The following is a 17,016-nucleotide window of genomic DNA, read 5'->3' on the forward strand; positions in this document are numbered from 1 at the left end:
TATTAATTATTATATTAATAATAATAATTACAATTAATATTAATAATAATTATCATATTAATTTAAAAGTAACTAATTATTAAAATATTATAATTAATTAATTAATATTAATATTTAATTATGAGAATGATCAATATAATAATAATTTATATTAATTTAAATCAATTAATTAACTTATCATTAAAAAGAGAGCCGACATCTCATCAAAAAAAAATTATTATTCAAAAAAGAGATCCGACATTCATCTCAATTTACTCTCCTCATTACTATTTAATCTCTCAATTAAGCTCTTCTTCTATCAAACATTCAAGTTGTCCTGATGATGGATCCCGGTTGGGATTTGAAACGTTGGCAGAAAATGGTTCTTACTGTGGATTCTCTGGTAACTAAGTCAAAAGAAATAAACCACAGAGGTCTTAAATCCAGTACTCTAGTCTACTTCTAGCTATCCTAATCTATCTTGCAGGAGTATGACAAAAGAGAGGTTAAACATCATATATGAATCCCAAGTCTAAATGAATCAATTACTGGTTCACATAAGAACAAGGCTGCATCAATTCTAAATTGCAATCCAATTACTCATACAGAAATACACATTCCTTTTATGAAATTAAAGCTTGCAATTAATGTTTAACAAAGTTTCAAATCAGGGACTGCTCATAAATTAACTATGATAAAGAATCACATTCAAACAACCAAAGCTAATCATAAACTATAAGTCATCAATGGGCACAAACACAAATCACATTCATATTTATGCTCTCAACAACATCCTGATTCTTAACATATAAAGAAGAGGAAAATCAATTTGATAAAAGGCTCGTTCTCTGACCCAAACAATCTTCCTTACTTACAATAAACAAAATTTGTTCTGCCAAACGAAAAAAGCCCCACTCTCATCTACGGAGGTAATATTTATGCAAAAGTCCTTGGCTTTCGGTCTTCCCTTCCTTTTCACCTCCCCTCTATTCTTCTCAATATACCAATCATAAGAAACAGAGGAAAAAAGTCGGTGTCACTGTTGACACGTAGAGGGCATTTCTTGTCATTAGAGCGCTTCATTTCCTGGGAACTGAATGGTTATTGATTAGAGAGGATGATTGTGTGTCATCTCTTCATGATGCAATCTAGGGTGGTTTCGCTTTAGGAATACATAGGCAACACCTGGACATATGACCGCCATGCCATAGAGCCCAATCTTCAAATAAACATATCCGCAAGGGTAAACTCTTCAGATCTGCACATGCATCTTTTATTTGGAGTCAAACTTGAAGCTTATGCATCCATCCTTAGGTTTCACTTGCCTTCTCTCGGTCCTCACCTGCAGAGATGGCCAACATCAGTTACACATATATAGATATGATAAAAAATGCTTAAAAACACAAATTTTGCATTCATGAAGCATTTATAACATCAAGAGAAACAATCATGAAAGAATCGGCCCTTGGTGTTTAATCTACACATTGATTTGGTCTTGTAGGTGAAAATTTGATTTACACTGAAAGTCCTCACAAAACACAGGGCTACATCCAAAATCCAGACTTGAAATACTATAGGCGAGAACCTATACCCTATCAGGTCTACCATATCACATCACATTGCTTTAATGGGCTTTCGCTTTGAAAATCCGCAACTATGGTATTGTATCGAATACATAGGAAAATACGGGAAAAACCCACATTCGGCCGTACAACGGATTTCAAAAATTATATATCAGAGCCTATAATCATCGGCGGGTCTGCCGTATGGTGTCGCACCTTATGCATGAGAGCTAAACCCCGCCGATAGTGATTTGCGATGGGGAAAGGGCAGACCCAATAGCATATATATATATATATATATATATATATATATATATATATATATATATATATATATATATATATATATATCTATCTATCTATCTATCTATCTATCTATCTATCTATATATATATATATATATATATATATATATATATATTACGTTTAATCGAATCGGCGGGTCCGCCATATCACATACCGCAATATGCTCAGGCCTAGGCCCTTGCCGATTGCGATATGCGATTGGTTCTGGACCCGATAATGTATATGTCACGGTTGATAATCTTGGCGCGTCTGCCTTGTAAACCTTCCCTTTGAAAAAGCCCGATTTCCATGTTTTTTTGAAAACACAAGGGTATATGGGAAAACCCGCGTCCAGCCGTATAGGCCGGATTTGAGATATTATATGCCAGGTTCTATAATCGTCAGTGGGTCTGGGGTATAACGATGCACCTTATATATATAGGCCCGGGGCCCCGCCGATTGTGATATGCGATGGGGGCTTCCGGACCCGAAATATATGAATTCTGGTTTATAACGCCATCGGGTCCAGTACCTCATGGTATGCGTTGTGCGCCAATGTTGCATGCGATAAGCGAAAAGGAATGTTATGTGTATTTCCATTATAAAGAGTCATGATGGAAATAAGGACGCGATGGAAGATTTCGTGGGTTAAGCACACAAATGATTATAATAAGGGTGGGGGTGATTGTTTGTGCGGGCATAAATGTACCATGCATGTTTGTGAAGATTAAAAGGTCCCGATGAAGGGAGTGAATAAAGGGCTAGGCTATGTCATGAATGAATCATGCAGCAAGGGTTTATTCAATGGCTTAGCCATCAGGGATTGAAAATTTGACTTGGCAAAGAGTTAACATCCCCATGATAAAACCGATCATTCCGAAAGATGAAAGATCAACTTTTAGGGGACCCATTGAAAGTTTGCTATCAAAACATGTTTTAATAGGGTGGTAGTTGTGGCCACAACAGGACAAAAATAAGTCAATCCATGAGAGAGGTATGGCCGTCAATACAGATTATTTTTGAGCAGCAAGAACTCATCACTAGATGCAGAGCAGTGATAGAAGAATAGAAAGCAGCCTTGAAAACCAAGCTAGCAGTTGCCATAGATATGATCAAGGTTTTAAATTCAAAGAGAAGAGAAGAATGAGAGGAAATAAACATCTCTGACATAACAACTATGATCTTAAAGATTAAGAAGGTATTACAAAAAAGGAATTTGATCAATCAATTAGAAACTAAATGTCAAACCCTAGATATTTCTGTCAAAATATTTCATTCAAATTTTAATGTATTAAACTAGAAAGGGTTGTTAGGATTAGTAGGTTTGAATGATAAATTGATCAAATTAGAAGATTATTGTAGGGAGTTGTATGTTATTGCAATAGACAGAACTAAATTTGCAGGAGTTAAAGGACATATAACAAGGAGGGCTTTTCTGGAAGCCTTGGAGTTTGATTTAACCATCTTGCATGAAATTAAACATTTATTTCTCACCAAGCCTAATTTCAAGAGATACATAGAGGTATATGAAACATTTAGAAGGATGGTTAATGTGGAAATCCCAAGTGAAGAAGGATGGGATAAATTGTGTGAAACAATTGAGTAATTGCTCATTCTAACAGCATGACAAGTCACCAGTGTTTTCAGGCCAAATCATCAACAGATTCCCAAAGAATAGTGCCACCTCTTCAGTAGTTTCTCGGTTCCTATTATATTTTTTTATTTTTCTATTTTTGTACTATTTTGGTATTCCATTCCAAACATATTGTAGATCTTTTGTAAAATTTTGTATAAATAACTCCTCCTTTGAGTTATTATGGGTTGAACCCTTGAACAAGTTATCAAGCAGATTTGCACTAAGCTGGAGCATTTTTGAAATAATAAAAGATTATATATTTGCCTCATATGGTCTGTCTCTCAGTGAGTTGTATTTCATCTTGTTTATTCATTATGCTTTCTTCATATAAATTAAGTCTTTTGCAGTTATCCGATTTAAAATTTAGCTAAGTTTCAGTCTCATTTTGAATCCTCTGCGAAATTGTGATTTTAAATAAGAGAATAATTTATAGAAGTGTTTGTTACTGTAAGTTCCTCTTTAAATATAAATTACACGAGATCTCTGTAACAATTTGATTATTATTTGTTGATTAATAAAGCATTGTTTTCTTAATTTCTTCTTATAAATGGTTAAATATTCAGTTTGAATATCAAATCAATTATACCTCTCCATGCTCTACTTCTCCATTCCATTAAAATCAAATCAACCATGTGCAAGTAAAGAACAACCTTTTATTTTTCTTAAGAATCTATCTAAGTTTAAAGCACTTGTTTATAAAATTGTTCACTGGTCATCCAATCATTTAAAACAACAAAACATTATAGATTCTTTGGCATAACTAATTGGCCTTAAGTTATCTCAAAGGACAACAATGGACATCATGTATGAAGCATATGCGAAAAGAAGAGAGGAGGAGATAGAGAGATCGAAGAGTGATGCGTCATCCACATCCTCCATTACTTATGTACCTTATTCATCGCCTTCCTCGAATGGGGAGATTAACCATAGACTTTAAGAAGTATAAAATGTTGAATTAAGAAGGCTACTGCAAGAAGTGAAAAAGGAGAAACAAAGGTTACTAAACCAATTCCAAGCCAAGGATGAGGCCTTGAAAAAACTGCAGTGTGACCCCCCATGAGGTAAAAAGTAGTTCTTCGACTCAGTGTATTTTTCCTGATCTCGATTTTTCCATTTTTGAAAATCACACCATAGGAATTGGCTCGAAAGTGTTAAGGAGAATGGGATATGAGGTGAAGGGCCTTAGCATTAATGGCCAAGGCATCATAAACCCCATCAAGGTAGAGGAATCACCCTATCAGGTAGGACTTGGGTATGTCAAGAAGGAGGTTGGGGAATGCACCAAAACAACTAGTGAACCACCAATGACAGATGATAAGAAGCCCTCATCAGTTCTTTCCAAATTGATGGTGGACGTAAAAGATGTTGATTTCTCTTCACTTTCACCTTCACATAGTATAATTTCTGTTGGAACTGTGGAAGTAACCATTACAGGGACAAACATGAGACTCCTTACCGAGAAGAGGTACAAGGAAGAAGAAGGACTTCATGTTAATAGTCGAGGCATGACTCAACCATTGGAAGTTGAGAAAAGACCTCGATTCACAAGGTTGGGGTGCACTAAAGGACAGTTCTCAAAGATGTCAGAAGCTTCCACGACATTGTTGAAACTTTTGAGGAAAGAGGATGATGGGAAAACATTACCATCAACCTCTTGAAGTATGCATTCCAGAGAAAGAGCTAAGGCAAGTTATCATTCCCATGATCATACCAGAGACCAACAAGAAAGGTATAACAAGTCTCAATATTCCAATGTTCATTTTTATTACAACCATATTGTTAATAATGAACGAAAATCATGGCATAGAAGAACTTGCAGTTTTTGTGGATTTCATAACCATGTGTTTGCTGAGTGCTAGAGGAGAATAACAACATGAAAAAGGATGAGGTGTGAAAGACCCTCTCAACAACGGGAAAAGAAGAAGGCAAAGCAAATTTGGAGGAAGAAGTCTTATTGTACTCATTGCGACAGAGTTGGTCATTAAAGAGCCACATTTTGGAGGCTCCATCTAGAGCAACATCGCAAGGAAAAAGCATTTGTGCATGAACCAGGTGAAATAGTTGTTTGACCAATGAAGGCACCACAAGGAGACAATCCAGTCACTTTGATAAGTGAGAGATGGCTCTTCTAGGTGTGGTAGAATGTCACGACCTTATTTTTGCAAATCATGTATTGCATTTTAAACTGTAAAAGTGATGATGTGTTTTCCATCACTTGTTGAAGCAACAATGATGTTTGGCCTTGTATTGATAGTTGGAGTATTGTTTCCATTTTTATGTAAACTTGACCACAGAGTATGTGTTATAAACTTGTGGAAAGTATAGGATGCTTGGCTCATTTATGATCATATAGCTAAATATGTCATTTGCAAGATATTGTACTAGAAGTTTGTAGGAGAGGTAGGTGTCGGCTCATCGCTTATGGCTCCAAAGGACAAAGGTGAAGGAGAAGGAACAATGACCTATTCAGACACTTGTGGTGTAGACAGTGTACAGAGCAGATGCAAATTATTTAATGCTTTTGGAGGACCAAAAGCTTCTCTTAGTGGGGAGGATTGATCCAGGAGGATCCTGAAGGATTGATCCAGGTGGATCTTTAGAAAGTACCAGTGGCATGGTAAAAGGCTCAAAACTCAAAGTGGTAGAATCTAGATAAACTTACCATCAGATCGAAGTGCTCATCATCTTGATTCTAATGGTGTGAATGACACTCAAATTCAAGTTCATTCGAATATGTTAGAGAATGTCAAAGTTTATGTTTGACTTGTCCAAGTGGCACAAGGAGATGACGTGACATAAGTCTCAGTGAATGGGGAAGTGCTAAGTGGCAGACTTCCATTGGTCCCGCATATCGCATATCGCAGCAAGAAGAAGAAGCAGCTTAAGGAAAATCAGCCCTAGGCAAGTAGCAATGTGATAATCGCATATCGCAATCGCAAAAAGGAAAAGTCTTAAGAATCGACCCCCAGTAGAGCCAATTGTGATGCGATAAAATCGCAATCATAGATCGCAACGGGAGCAGTTTAATAGGGTATCACTCGGCCTCTGCTAATTGTGATTTATGATGGGCTTCAGACCCGATATTTTATACACTTTATTTTATAACCATGGCAGGACTGATGTTATCGCAGTTTTATGGACTTTGATATCTGCCGAGGGAAAGTGTCGATTGCGATTTGTGATGGGGTTCCCAAATACAATACTTTATATGTTATATTTCATAATCTCGGTGGGTCCACTGCATCGCAAAATGCCTATTGTATGGGTTTTGGTTCATCGCTGATTGGAAACACCAATGGATTATCAACATTGATAAAGTCGTCGGGGCAAGGTAAATGCTCGGTCAACGTAGTTAAAGAGTTTCTCCATGTTTGTAAGTCTATTGCCGCATACTATTCAGGGGCCCAAAAAGCTATACTGGTAAACACTTACCTTCTTAACTTGGTCTATGGTTGGAAGCTACCCGAGTATTAAGGGATTTGCTACCATGCTTATATAAAAGGCCATTTGTGTCGGAGCAGGGAGTAGTAGAGATCAGTGTAGATTTACAAAGCAGAGCAGCAGAACCTGCTCCTGGCAGGTGGCCAAAGCCTTGCCTCAGAAATCATAAGGTTATGAGAAGGTGCAGAAAGCCCGATTATCTGAATTAGGTGTTCGGATAGGCGATTCTGCATGATTTTTCGACAGGAGGTCAGTGGTATTGTCTATCTCTAGAGTTGAGATCTCCATTTGTCATATATATATTCTAGATTGGAGGTATAAGGGTGTTATGTAAAATATGCTTGTACTTATCTCTTTTCATGCCATTTAATGAATAAAGGCCTCCCCACTATTGAGCACGGCCCGAAGATGTAGTCCAAATAGGATGAACTCTATAATCAAATATCTGTGTCTTGATCTCATGCGTGATTATGTATTTTTATATTTGTTTTATATGCTTATGTTCCATGGTTTTTAAGTGCTCCGTTACAAGTAATTATGATGTATCTATAAGCAAAAAGAATCATGGATCATATGTGTTCCTTCAAGTGAGCATGCCAAGATGATTTTGGAGGTTCACTACAGTCAGGTCACTGGACATTTCGAAGTAGAGAAAATAGTGGTTGTATTGCAGAAGTACTTTTATTGGCTGAAACTTCTTCAGGATGTCGGGAAGTACATTAGATCCTACACCATCTGCACCATTTCCAAACCAACCATCAAGAAGCAAGGCCTATATACTCCTCTACCTACTCCTAGTCGGTCTTGGGAATATGTCTCCATGGATTGAATTTCAGGCCTTCCTTCTACTGATCACGACAACAATTGTGTTTTCTTGGTCTTTGACAAATTCTTTAAGATAACCATCATGGAAACCTGCAAGATGAGTATCACAATAGAGGCCATTGCTAAGCTCTTCTTTGAGTGAGTGTGGGTACACTTTGGGATCCCACAATCCATTGTCTCAGATTGGGACAGCAGATGCCTAAGTGCATTTTGGTCAACTCTATGGTCGATGTTGGATACAAAAATTACTAAGTCCACAACTTTCCATCCCCAAACTAATGGCCAAATAGAGGTTGTCAATAGGATGATCATACACATTCTGCACATGTACAACTCGAAGCATCCACACATGTTGGATGAAAGTCTCCCCTATGTCCAACACAACTACAATAAAGCTCTCCATAGCTCAACATGCCACAACCCCTTTCAGGTAGGGCTGGGATTTCATCCATTATGCCCCATTGATGTGGCCATACCATTTGCAGCCACTTAGGTAGATTCAGCTCACGTACAGTCCGAAGCTGAAAGGGCTAATAACTTCATTGAGTGCATTCAACACATCCACTAGTGGGTGCATGATACATTGGACAGAGCCAATGCTAAGTACAAGTAGCACCATGATTAACATCAAGTATCACACAAGTTCTAGGCGGGCGACAAAGTTTGGCTACATTTGTAGAAGGAGCACCTTATTGGACCCCACCACAAGCTTTTCCCGCTCTGATATGGGTCATACACCATCACCAAGGCTATCGATGACAATTTCTTTGAGCTCAACATCCCACTGTACCTTGGTCTAGACCCAATGTTCAATGTAGACTGCCTTTAGCCATACTTTCCACCATTGTTGGACACATTTGACATTGCAGAACAGGTCACACCAACTGATCTCAACCTAGACTGCATGGAACAAGCCACAACTTATCAGATCATGTACACATAGATCAAGAAAATTCACCAATAGAGTATATAGCTATATCTAGTTGTCAAAGTAGTCCAACTCCTTCACTAGGGAAAGTGGTTCACCAGGGACCAGGTTCAACAAAAATTTCCTCACCTCATGGAGGCTCTGCATGAAATGGGGAACATTGCTTCCTAAGGGGGGAGGAATGATCCAAGTGGATATTGGTGGCCACCTACCTATTCCACCTAGACCCCTAGTCAATTTCATCTATTTCCTTGTTCATTTGAACATTTACTATTTTTAGTAGTTTTTGAGGTCCTGAACTTTCAGAGCAATTTTGACCCCTTAAACGACATGTTTTTGAGGTCTATAGTAGGCCCGTTTTCATAGGTAGGTCCTACGGTGAAACATGTAGTGCTCAGAGAGACCTTTCCAATAAGGTATCGTACACACTAAACAGAGATAATATGACCAAGTTATGACCCTAGGAATTTGGTTGCCTAACTAACCCCAATAGGGCCCACAAACTCTTGGTGTTACATCTCCTAGGGTTATGGTTTTGGTTGTTTAGGGTTTTCTCATGTTTTCCAATAATAAATAGAGCTTTGAGCCTCATTGTAACACAGTTTAAAGGCATGTAGTTGCCGCATATCTTCTCGGAGATAAGCTACCATCGCCTGAGCTATCTTATTTCCATTCTGTTTGTAAGCATAGTTCAATATTTTTCTATTAATGAAATGAAGTGTTTTTCTACTTCATCTATGTATTTATGATTATATCTATAAGTTTTTGTGTTCGTGTTTAAGTTTTGATCAAAGGGTCTTATAAACATGATGTTGAGTCCTTTGACTCAAGATAATAAATCCTAAGACCTAACAAACACTAGAAGCACAAAGAACATGATTTTACCTAGAAGACCATCAATATTGAGCATGAAACCCATGCTTCGATAATAATAAATTTTTCTTTTCCTTTCTTGTTTGTTACATAGGATACATATTGAAATGAGTACAACAATTATGAAGACTAAAACTAGTTACATTTCTCAACAATCCACACATTATTAGTGACTGTTTACTCTTGTACGTTTCTTATGTTTGGAACATCTATTTGAAGGATGATTGTGCTTTCCACAATTATCACAAAGCTTAAGATAAAAAATATGATTCTCCATGTACCTAACTTGATGACAATGTTGGCATTCAAGAATATGATTTTGAATTGAAGCACGTGATGATGAATTTTCTTGAAGGATTAATCAAACACTTTGGAATGTGATTGATCACTTCTTCTTCATATCTAAGACACATTCATTGTTTGTTTTTTATTATTGCTTCCCAAGATCCGATGATGGGATTGGAAAGTGCAACCATATATTCTTTTTCTTCATTTAAATGTCATTATAAAGTGTCAGCATTGGTTTGATAATGTTGTGGCTGCAAATAGGTATATTTCTCATACTAAAAAAGAAATGTGTTTTGAATAAGGACTAGTTTATAATGATGACCCTTTTGTTGTAATTAATCTTGTTGGAGTTGTGATTAAAGTTGGAGAAACTTGATTTTGTCCTGTGAATTTTATAAAGAATTTAGGACATTAGTGACAATTGATTTGTTAATTGTGATAATATTGGTGACAATAGATAGTGTTAAAATATTCAATAACACTAATAATTCATAAATTTGAGCCATTTTCAAGCTTAGCAAATGAAGGATTCTAGCTTTTACCAAAAATGCACCTATTTAATATTGTTGCGCTTGTGGATAAAGATCATGTGTTCTGCACATCATCATTGTCGAAGAAGATATCATTTCTATCAATGGCTATAAATGACCTCAACGTCATCAAACATGAGACCCACGTCCACGAGGATTCATAACAACAGGAAAATAACCATTTTAAAGTACTCTACACATGAAATCCTAGATAGTTTCATCATTGCTTCCTCTGCATTTCATGGGACAAGCAAAAGTGTGTTATCCCTATTCCCTTACATACTCCAAACTCGCAAGTCAATCCATATTGCTGTTGTGGATAATTAATGTGTAGTTTTGAAATTTTTTGATAACCCTTAATGTTTGCAGAAAACTCATAACAAAAATGCCCATTCCACTTGGCTCCAAATAATGTTGCTAATGGCAATGTCAAATAATTTGTAGGAGCCTAAAATATAGGTGAAAAAAGGGAAAGTCATGGAGAAATTCATTCTTGACTTCCAAGAATATATCAAATATTGAAAAGATGATTCTATTAAAATGTAGTACAATGCCAACGCCCAAAAATAGGGGATTCCCTTGACTAGTGTTATCAAAATACCCCCAAGGGATGCCAAATTCCAATACAACCATAATAGAACATCTAGTGTTTTAGGATTTGGCTCCACTTTAAACTCAAAACATTTTTCTAGTATCAAAGCTGCACTAATATCCTAAGGGATAAACTCATCCTTGAATATATATGTGTTGCAATCCCATTAGATATTATTAACAAAAATACAAGGAAATTCTTCTTAGTGTTCAACTGAAATGTCTTCAACCCAAATTTATATGCATACTTCCAACCTTAGTTTACATCACTAAGCCTTTTCTTTAATTTCATAAAAAACAAGGCTCTAATTTTACTAATATATGAATAGGAGAAAAATATATGAGAAATTGACTCCTCATTTTATTTTCATAAGGAGTTGTGATTAGGCCATGACCAGGCCTACTTTAATCCATTGTCACATATTAAACGTTTTTTGTTCAATGCAACTTAGAGATTAATTTTACTTTTATGGGAAGCATCGAGTTTCTAGAGCCTGCTCCACCACCATAGAGTAGCACTAGTGAAGAGAGATATAGTAAAAGCTTCATAACCTAATTTGGTTGGAAAGTTTCCTATGGTAGGATTTTTTACTAGCATAGCTCGTCTTTCACTTCTACCTTCAATTTGATATAATTGGAGACAATATGGTTGATAAATTTCTCTCATGCACCTATGAGCTTCCTATATAAACCTAGGACACCTATTGATTTCCATCCTGCTCTACCACTCAATTGAGGGGTTTGGGCTTTGACATCTTTTAATGTGTAAAAATAAACCTAATGAAGATCCCTAAGGAAGGGAGAAGAAATATGATATTCCTCCATCAGTCCAAGCCACGGGTCTTTTCTAATTTTCACTTTTCTTCGATTCACCATGACATCTAGTCCTTGACCAAAGGAAAGGCAGAGATAAGGGCTTCCTAAATAATAGAACCTTCGAATGACTTTACATGTTATCTAAACTAATCTTCAATAGGAATACCATGGTGGTATTTAGCTTTCATGATATGATGCAAAAGAGACTTACTTAATGGCTATGTAATGTACCTTGTTGGCCCATACCTATAAAGCTTACTTGGAGATCATGCACTTAGAAAAATAAAATAAAACACTATTAACTTTTAAGAAATTATCACATACTTTTTATTCATTTGAATACAAAGTAGAAATGAAAATCACATTTAATATTATGAAATCAAAAATATTTAATTCAAAAGTTTTCAAAATATAATTTATGATATCACCTCTCAAATTTTGTGAATTTCTCCTTCTTAGAACTTGAGCTTCTATTTTTTCACTGATTTGTATCCATTAAAATTTGTGTAGTCTAACTCTTTTATGTTTTGACCTTGCTTTGGGCATATTTTCAACCAATTTTGCCTAATATCTAATAAAAATTTATAAGACTTACATATTTAAATTGTTAAAAATGCTAAATCTATTTATACATTTGAAAATACAATTTAATCAAAATAAAACAATAACATACCATAATTAAACAAAACAACTAAAACAACTCAAGCTCCTCCATTAAAATGAACCAATAACATTGTGATCACATTTTGTGTTTATATATCATTCATGTTAACTCACATGGTCCCTCATATATATATATATATATATACACACCAAACTTTAAAGTAAAATTTCAATAATGCCTATATATATTAGTTTTAGTAATAAATAAATAATTTTAGTAATATATATATATATATATAGATATAAATTTTAATTTTAATTTTAATGTTATATATATATATATATATATATATATATATATATATAAATTTTAGTTTTAGTGTTAGTGTATATATACTCAAATCTTAGTCTTTAAAATATATATTGAAATATTCACACATCTTAGTGTTTTAAATATTATATTGAATTTTTCACAAATTTCAATTTTTAAATATATATTTAAGCAGTTGTCTATAATGCGATTTTTTGGAAGCTTTTCCGGTGGGTTTTTCCAATCAAAATACGGCAGCAATTTATTGGAATCGCAAGTTTGATAGCTAGTTTTTGCACAATCAAAGCGTCCCCGGGTTTTCCAGGGCGCTGAATCCAAATATGTAGTTAAAAAACCATTTTAACTGCAACAAGTCAAGATTTAACCTCAATTTTTTTCGCCGGATTCCGTCACCGAAATCTCAAAAAAAATAGCATTATATACGACTCCTATATTTAAAGGCGATGATTACAGATGCCGCAATTTTGCTTCGATGGCAATCTTACCTTTGATAGGGATGACAGTTAGATTTTTTGAGTTTGACTATGACTGTCTCTCTGGTTTGGCCGAGTGTGCAAGGTTTGTTGTCACCGCCAGAAAGTTTGAAGTGAACAAAACTCCTTCATAATTTGAAAGGAACACAACTTCGGTTTATTCGAGAATTGCCACGTCATCGGATCTGAGCTAATTTTAAAATGCTGCCTTCCCTGCGGTGTAGGTCCGTATCACTGCCGCCGTGATTCGATGTAAAGGAGTGAATTGAAGATGAAAATGTCGCTGTTTCAGTGAAACTTGGTAAACTTCCGTTAAAATTCAACAATTTCAGGTCAAATTGTCGCGATTACAGTTGAATTGCATGTAGTTTCAGCTTTACTTCATGTAATTCTAGCCTCTAGGTAACATTGTTGCAATTTCAGGTTAAATATCATATGCAGACTAACTTACAGAATTTTAGGTTAAATAGTTGCAATTCTGTGTAAATCGAAGAAATTTTAGGTTAGATTGCATTACTTGTTGCATTTTGGGAAGTAAAATTGTACAAATAGCGGAAGTCCAAGATACGCTTTGGTAAATTGATAATTTGGGGTAAATTGTTCAGGATCTTTGTGAATTTAGAACATTAATTTGTAGGTTTTCAGGGTAAATTGTTATTGATTGAACTTAAATTCTATCCATTCAGGGTTTAGATTGTGGTTTTTAGACGAGAAAGAGATGACTTTACCAGCTAATAATTGGCAGCTTAGGAAAAGATGGGCTTCAAGAGGTCTTCTATTAGTACCTGCAATGGATATTTCTTCTGTATCTTTGTTACAAGCTCTCCTTCCTCTTGCCGATCAAATATTATGTCGTGAGAAGCCTAGACGATGCCAAAGGAGAAATTCAATCTGCATTACAAGAAAAGTTCAGGTTTTGTCTATGTTTCTTGAAGAAGTAAGAGATTTAGGGGTTGCATTGCCTTCCTCTGCATTGTTATGCCTCAGAGAACTATATTTTATTTTACAGAGGACAAAATATTTGCTGGAGGACTGTAGCAGCGAAGTAAGTTGTGTCTGGCTGATTATGCAAACCGAAGAAACATCAAGTAAATTTTATGCTGTAACGCATGACATGGCTGCTGCATTGAATGTACTTTCCTTGAGATCGCTGGATGTCTCAGACGAGCTTAAGGAGCAAATTGAGTTGGTTCACAGTCAGGCCAGAAGAGCTGACCTTTTCATTGATACTTCTGAAGAACAGATCCGCAGAGATGTGCTTGCTGTCCTTGATGAATTCGAGAAGGAGGTGACCCCAAAGGAATCTGAACTCAGAAAGATTTTTGACGATTTGCATCTGAAAAATGCAAGGGATTGTCTAAGAGAGATACATTTGTTAGAGGAAGAGATGAGAAACCAAAATAAGCTAGGTGCAGATCAAAATGTTTCAATTATTAATAGCTTGATTTGCTTCATGCGCTATTGCAAGTGTGTCCTGTTTGGGGTTACAGAAATGGAATTTGATCCACAATTACAGCCATCAAGTGAACACAGAGTTTCCAGAGCAGAGTCCAAGGATGTCCCTGTTATTCCAGATGATTTCAGATGTCCGATCTCACTTGATTTGATGAAAGAACCAGTCACAGTTTCTACTGGGCAAACGTATGAGCTATCATCCATTACCAGATGGATCGAGGAAGGAAATTCTACTTGTCCGAAGAACAGGCAGAAGCTTTTGCACAGAGATCTTATTCCAAATCATGCTCTCCGGAGCCTTATTATGAACTACTGTGATGCCCATAATATCCCTTTTGCAAAGCCAGAAAACAAGAAATGTTCTTCGATGGAAAGCATCATGAGTACCAAGGCAGGTTTCGAAGCTGCAAAGATGACAGCAGCGTTACTTGTAGAAAAGCTTGCTACAGGACCTTTTCAAGCGAAAAGGCAGGTTGCTTATGAACTCAGACTTCTTGCCAAATGGAGCGTGGACAATAGAGCTTGCATTGCAGAGGCAGGAGCCATACCTTTGCTTGTATCGCTGCTCTCTTCAGAGGATCCAAAAGCTCAAGAACATGCGGTAACAACGTTTTTAAATTTATCTACTTATGAGAGGAATAAAACTAAAATAATGCAATCTGGTGCATTACAGCCAATCATCAATGTTCTCAGAAATGGATGCAGTATGGAAGCTAGGGAGAATGCCGCTGCAGCTCTCTTCAGCCTTTCCTCTGTTGATGAATATAAGAAAGTAATTGGAGAGAGACCGGAAGCCATTCCAGCCTTGGTAAATCTTCTTCGGCACGGAACTGTCAGAGGCAAAAGGGATGCAGCTACTGCCTTGTTTAATCTTTCACTTTTTCATGGAAATGTTTCACAGGTAATAGCAGCTGGGGCAGTTCCTCTGTTAATTGATGTATTGACAGATGACACACCGGGTCTTACAGACAATGCAGTTTCTGTTCTTGCTGTTCTTGCGAATCAACTAGAGGGATTACTTGCAATTTGTGAAACCTCTGCAATCCCTTTAATTGTCAACCTTCTAATATTGGGTTCAACTTCACCTAAATGCAAGGAGAATTGTGTCGCTGTCTTGCTATCCTTGTGTTGCAGTGGAAGTGACAAAATTGTCAATAACTTGTCGAGATTAGCATCGTTAATGCCTTCTCTGTATAATCTTCTTACATCTGGTACTCCTAGAGCTAAAGGGAAGGCTAGATCTCTTCTCAGTGTACTTCACAGGTGGGAGACTTCAAGAACTTCTCAAACAACTCTCTCATACGAGACTGAAAATTCAGTCACTGCAGTGCACTAGCATCGGAAGTTATTGGTTCACTTTTCAATTCTTTCCTCCAATTTTTATGGACTCTAATTTTTCTGTGTGTGAAGCACCTTCCACCATTTCCCGGTATAGTATGCCCTTTCACTTTGGCAAACAAGGACAAGCAGAACTGTAGACTTGTTTGTCATTCGACAGGGTCTTGTCGTCGGCAATTTTTAATCATCTATAAAGTAGACAAGTGTCCATTAAACATGGATGGTATATAAATTCAGAGAGTCAAACTTAGATTTGTAATGTGTATTGTAATTATCCTTAGCTTAATTTGGTCATTTTGTACACTCATATAATTCTTTTTCATCCAGCAGATTATTTGAGTTGGAGCAGCTTAATCGTTGTGCGACCATATTTGCGAAATAATGAAAAATTTGCGGATAGCTCAAGTATCTACATACAGCTAGCACACCGCATTACTAAATGTGGAAGCAGAGTATCAGCATAAATCTTTTTTCCTCTTTGAAATATGTGTGAGGAGATGAGCAGGCTCACCGCATTACTAAATGTGGAAGCAGAGTATCAGCATAAATCTTTTTTCCTTTTTGAAATATGTGTAAGGAGATGATTAAGCCTGCTCTGAAGAGTAAATTCAGAGTTTGTTATCAAATAAGTTAAACTATGTTGCAGAAATTGCACAGATTATCGCAATAGATGAGTAGAATATTTCTTTCTAAGTTCAGATAAGAAAAATATTCTTTTTAAGCTCATTTCTACAGGGATGGGGGAGAATGAGCAAGTAAACATATTGTTGCTGAATCAGTTCAAGGCACTATAGGAGAGACATATTTCAATGTTGTTTTATATACATGCATTCACAAAACACATTTCACAGTGGATAACCTTCACGATAAATGTGGGATAACAAATAAGAGGAGGATATTTTATAGTTGTAGAAACAATTCCAAGATGCCATGAGCTAGGTGGGTATTGTTGTGGCCATTGTCATTGGCTTAAGGATCAGGGTTAGGACATGCAACCCTCACAACTAATGTAGGATAACAAAGGAGAAAATGAGATATTTTATAGTCAAAGAAGAAATTTCA

General features: G+C 36.2%; 1 pseudogene; it reads left to right on the plus strand.

Moving 5' to 3' along the window:
* The first annotated feature begins 13,853 nt into the window (after positions 1–13,853).
* Positions 13,854–15,952, plus strand: LOC149243173 (U-box domain-containing protein 1 pseudogene; annotated as a pseudogene).
* Positions 15,953–17,016: the final 1,064 nt, after the last annotated feature.

Source organism: Pinus tabuliformis, chromosome 8 (assembly GCF_031772625.1).
Source record: "Pinus tabuliformis cultivar Carrire ecotype Pingquan chromosome 8, CPIR1, whole genome shotgun sequence".
Classification (NCBI taxonomy): domain Eukaryota; kingdom Viridiplantae; phylum Streptophyta; class Pinopsida; order Pinales; family Pinaceae; genus Pinus; species Pinus tabuliformis.